The sequence below is a fragment of the Amphiprion ocellaris genome, chromosome 18 (genome assembly GCF_022539595.1).
Source record: "Amphiprion ocellaris isolate individual 3 ecotype Okinawa chromosome 18, ASM2253959v1, whole genome shotgun sequence".
Classification (NCBI taxonomy): Eukaryota; Metazoa; Chordata; class Actinopteri; family Pomacentridae; genus Amphiprion; species Amphiprion ocellaris.
In genome coordinates, this window is record NC_072783.1 from 15,262,104 (window position 1) to 15,268,103 (window position 6,000).

At 37.3% G+C, this 6,000-nt stretch overlaps 1 protein-coding gene across 10 annotated transcripts in view; it reads right to left on the reverse strand.

The window, feature by feature from the left end:
* LOC111572501 (protein shisa-6-like) overlaps positions 1-6,000 on the reverse strand; it is a 109,281-nt gene that overhangs the window by 84,325 nt on the left and 18,956 nt on the right. The window lies entirely within an intron of this gene.

Genomic DNA, 6,000 nt, shown 5'->3' on the forward strand with positions numbered 1-6,000 from the left:
CCTAAGTTGTGATCCATACGGAGGGCCCCATGAGGGTCAAGACTAGAAACAATGTGAGTGTGTGATGTGAACTGGGCCCCACATGGTGTGTACTGGGAACATTTGTGTGTGAGGCTCACAAGAAGTTAAGGCGATAAAAGCATGAGTGTGTGATGTGAACTGGGCCCCACATGAACTGTCCTGGGAACATTTGGGTGTGATGCCCACTGGCTTCAAGAAGTGGAGTAGAGAAATGTATGAGTGTGTGATGTTAACTGGCTACATGAGGACAAGATTAGAAAGGTGTCAGTCAGAGGAACTCATTTCCTTAAAACTGAAGTCTATATCATCACCCTGAATGAAAGGCTGCATCAGACAAGCAGTTTGAATTCCTCCTATCTTGGTAATGGAACTACATAGTGTGCAGACCAACAGTATGTACATTACCTGTGCATAAGCATCATCTTGGTCTGAATCCTCATGTGAAGCACCATGTATGGGGGACATCTCAGTCTCTACTGCCACAGCAGAAGCCATCTTGTTTGTTACCTGCAATTTAGATACAAACAAAAAGCATTAAGCACTGACATCCAACATGTTCTATATTTAGAAATATGCACATTACTAGAGTTTATGTGAAAACCATGTTTGAAACAGCATAAACTGAAAGCTACATGTAGAGCATCATCTTCTCCAGAGGTACCAACAAGTGTCACAGTGCGTTACAGATGGTTAGAATGCATCAAATTCAAATGAGCCTTTTCAAACATGCAGCAGTTCAAGTAGTGTAAAAATATACCTGCAATTATCAGAGTTTAAATTATGTCATGCATTGCAGCAAGGATGTGAAAACACCTAAGTTGTGATCCATAGGGAGGGCCCCATGAGGGTCAAGACTAGAAACAATGTGAGTGTGTGATGTGAACTGGGCCCCACATGGTGTGTACTGGGAACATTTGTGTGTGAGGCTCACAAGAAGTTAAGGCGATAAAAGCATGAGTGTGTGATGTGAACTGGGCCCCACATGAACTGTCCTGGGAACATTTGGGTGTGATGCCCACTGGCTTCAAGAAGTGGAGTAGAGAAATGTATGAGTGTGTGATGTTAACTGGCTACATGAGGACAAGATTAAAAAGGTGTCAGTCAGAGGAACTCATTTCCTTAAAACTGAAGTCTATATCATCACCCTGAATGAAAGGCTGCATCAGACAAGCAATTTGAATTCCTCCTATCTTGGTAATGGAACTACATAGTGTGCAGACCAACAGTATCTACATTACCTGTGCATGAGCATCATCTTGGTCTGAATCCTCATGTGAAGCACCATGTATGGGGGACATCTCAGGCTCTACTGCCACAGCAGAAGCCATCTTGTTTGTTACCTGCAATTTAGATACAAACAAAAAGCATTAAGCACTGACATCCAACATGTTCTATATTTAGAAATATGCACATTACTAGAGTTTATGTGAAAACCATGTTTGAAACAGCATAAACTGAAAGCTACATGTAGAGCATCATCTTCTCCAGAGGTACCAACAAGTGTCACAGTGCGTTACAGATGGTTAGAATGCATCAAATTCAAATGAGCCTTTCAAACATGCAGCAGTTCAAGTAGTGTAAAAATATACCTGCAATTATCAGAGTTTAAATTATGTCATGCATTGCAGCAAGGATGTGAAAACACCTAAGTTGTGATACATACGGAGGGCCCCATGAGGGTCAAGACTAGAAAACAATGTGAGTGTGTGATGTGAACTGGGCCCCACATGGTGTGTACTGGAACATTTGTGTGTGAGGCTCACAAGAAGTTAAGGCGATAAAAGCATGAGTGTGTGATGTGAACTGGGCCCCACATGAACTGTCCTGGAACATTTGGGTGTGATGCCCACTGGCTTCAAGAAGTGGAGTAGAGAAATGTATGAGTGTGTAATGTTAACTGGCTACATGAGGACAAGATTAAAAAGGTGTCAGTCAGAGGAACTCATTTCCTTAAAACTGAAGTCTATATCATCACCCTGAATGAAAGGCTGCTATCAGACAAGCAATTTGAATTCCTCCTATCTTGGTAATGGAACTACATAGTGTGCAGACCAACAGTATCTACATTACCTGTGCATGAGCATCATCTGGTCTGAATCCTCATGTGAAGCACCATGTATGGGGACATCTCAGGGCTCTACTGCCACAGCAGAAGCCATCTTGTTTGTTACCTGCAATTTAGATACAAACAAAAAAACTACTGAAAAGTACTGAAAGTAGAGAAATGTATGAGTGTGTGATGTTCCACGTGGCTCCATGAGGACAATAGTAGAAAGATGTCAGTCAGAGGAACACATTTCTTTTAAGGCCAACACTGTCTACCTCGCACCATTACCTGTGCACAAGCATCATTCTGGTTTGAATTCTCATGCAAAGCACCATCTATGGGGACATCTCGATCTTTGCTGCCACAGGAGAAGTCTGCTTGTTTGTTTGCTGGAATTCAGATACAAACAATAAAACACTACATGCTGACAGACACAATTTGCTCTTTTCAGAAATATGACATTTTTTTAAAGTTTAGCTGAATGCTTATCAACAAGTCACAATGCATTATGGAGACAGACATAAAACAGTAGCTGTCGTGCACTAGTTCACCAATTTTTACTTTTGCAACACATTTTTACACAAATTAGCAAAAACAAAGTACCATTTTACGCCAATCACCGTAGTTGTACTCAATTTCAGATCCGATTTCTATTTTTTTCACAGCAAATAGACACATATGTGGTGTGTTGTTTACTAAGATTTTTTTTCATGATGCAATTTGGAGATCTGTGATTGTCATTCACTAATCTTCCAAGAGAGCCGTCTTCTTTGATGCATCAATACTAAAAATGTAAAAGAAAAATGTTTAATTCTAAAGTGTGCACCTATTTACACTTTTGTTATCAATTCCTTTTAATATACATGTTTTAACAGTGTGACGAGAATAAGATACTATAACATACCAAGTCTCCTTGATGACAACTTATGTTACAGACTTAAACTAATTTATTAGACTAAATTGTTAAGTCTATTCTATGTGTGATTACAAAGATTGTTCCTGTTGTCATTCATTAACCATTCAAAACCTTGTTTGAGATTGCAATCAAAACATAATTTCTGCAAAATGCAAACTTTCCTTACCCCCAGCGACGTTTTTCTCCCATTCAAATTCAAACAGAAAAGTACTCTGTTTCTCCGGAGTAGTGTCTGGACCAGCATTCTTCAACTGATAAGAGTTCACCCTCTGTATTCCAAGAGGAACGCTCCTGGTTCCAATGGGCTGGGTAACAAACACTCCTTTCCTATGAGGACATAATTAAATACACATTTAATTGAAGAAACACTTCGTTGTCCTAAACTTTTCTACTAAAAAAATGACCCCACCAGCTATAAATACTCTCTGGCCAGAAAGTCTTCTGTTAGTGTGTTGCATGTCGTGAAACAGCAACCAATCGGCGGAATACCAGCTGGGGATTCAGCGGTTTTCCTCTGTTGTGTATGTGTGAGAGAGGCTTGTTTATATAAATACTACTGTAGATATTTTATACTGTGCAACTGTGTGGTGTAACATGCAAAGATTCACTGTCCCATACCTTTGTTACTATTAATAATTCTTCTATAAATCCAGGCTTGTCCTCGAAGACAGAATATATAATGTTGCATCATCAACAGGCTGTATCCTGTTCTTCCTTTTTGACATTATGGCTCTGTGAAAATAAAAGCCAAAATATTACACAGATTTTTGCACAGGTATCTTATAAAGATACCTAAACTTATGAATGTATGACCAATAAAAATACAATACCACAATATTATACTATTATGAGGAATTTTCTTTAACCCCTGAAAACAGTGTGCAACGGCTGCAACTAATGATTATTTTAATAACTGAATAATTAATTATTTGCATTAAAAAAAGGAATACAGTTTTAATTTTCACTCGTGTGATAAGAAACTGAACATTAATTAAATTTCACAGTGCGAAAAAGTGCCCAAATATCCCTGAGTAAAAGTACATACATTTAATCACAAGTATTCTAATGAAAACTACTCTTACAAATACAATTTATAAAAGAAATACACAAGTACATGTAATAGAGAAATGTAGTGCATTACTACCCATCACGGCAACATAGTGAAAACTCAAACAAAACTGCCATGTCACTCAGCCTGCCATAATATTTTACTAGATTTTGGTAGTTTTGTAGTACAACATTCATACATTTGCACATGGCCACAGAACCTTACCTTAGTAGAGGACAGTGGCTCTTGAATGGACTGTGTAATGCCACACTTTCCTACCTGTGCTAGACTTGTTGATTTATTGAGATTAATTATAGCTGAGTTTATTTTTATTCATTAGTTTGTTTATTATTTATTATTATTATATTAAATTAATGTAATCTCTTGTATGAGTTTATCAGTACTTTAGTATTTTTTCTAATAAATAATTTATAAACAATTTATAAATAGATATAAATAATAAATCCATAAGTAATAAAGAAATAAATAAATCATTCGTTTATTATTTAATAACAAATTGTATCAAATTAATTAGGTAATATTTAAATAATGCATTATATTAATAACTCATTTAATAGAATTTAATTAATTAATTTATTAAATGCAATTAATTAATATTCTATTAATAATTAATTTAATGTAAATTTTTTAAAATTTATTAATATATAGTTTTATGATTACATATAAAGCATAATGAATGGGTAATACATTAATGAATGAATCCTAAATAAATAGTCAATATTTATTTAACTATATATTGATGTATCATTTTAAATATAAATTTAGTAGTTTATCATTACTTTGTTATTTAATAATTATTATTTATGTATTATTTATTATTTTCAATTTATTATTGTTATTGATATTATTATCATTTATCATTATTTAGATTTTCTGCTATTATCTAGTATCTATTATTGCTATTATCTGCTATTTTAGATGCATATCTGTTGGATATATATCTGGTTCAGTGAGCTTTTGGACACTCGAATTTTCCTTTGGGGATTAATAAAGTGTTATAGGAGCAATGTGTCTGCAGTGGCCTACTAGCTGTTAGCTCATTTCTCATCAGTCTGTCCTGCAGAGATGTTTTTCAGTGTCTTCCTACTTTTAAATCTACCTTTTCTGTCCCTCTCAACCTGCTGACCAGCAGGCAGATGGGTCCTCCCACAAAAAGAGCCAGGTTCTGCTTGTGTTTTTTTCCCTGTTAAAGGGGTGTTTTCCTTGCTACTGTTGCCTTAGGGCTTGCTGTGTGGTTTCAGACATATGGGTTCTGTAAAGCATCTGGAGACAATTTGACTAATTGGTGCTATAAAATAAAATTGAACTGAATTGAATTAACAACTCATGAATGGTAGAGCTAAATGCTAGCGGACTAGCGGCTAACCGCTAGCGGGCTAGCGGTTAGCAGCTAACGGGCTAGCGGCTAACACCTAGCAGGCAAGCAGCTCCAGCTAGCAGGCTAATAGCTCAAGGGGGTAACAGTAACCACTAACTTTTAATCTAGAAAAGCCCCTGTGTGGTACTTTATTTAGCATCACCGTTGTTGTTCTTACAAGTAACTGGGTACAGAGGACAAACATCATCAAAATGAACAAAGTTCAACTTAAACTTACCTGTTTTGCACAGCATGGCAGGCCTGGAGTCGACAGACGGAGATGACGTAGTGAGTGTCATATTGCAGGGAGGCCCCGCCCACATCTTGTTCCATTGGCTGAGATGATACACACTTCAGGAAGTGTGTGTATCTGCTGCAGTACCACGAAGTGCCACCCGGGGCTCTCACGAGCACAAAAAAAGTTACACACTTTTACACACTTTCCAGTTTTTGTTACCTTGTGGGCCATGTGAAGAAAAAGCGGGAGGCATATCAGGGGAGTCTCCTGAGCTGAAATAAATTGAAATCGGTGTGGGGCCCACCATTTTGGGCCCCACACTGTCGCTGGGCCCCTCACTGTTGGTGTGCTC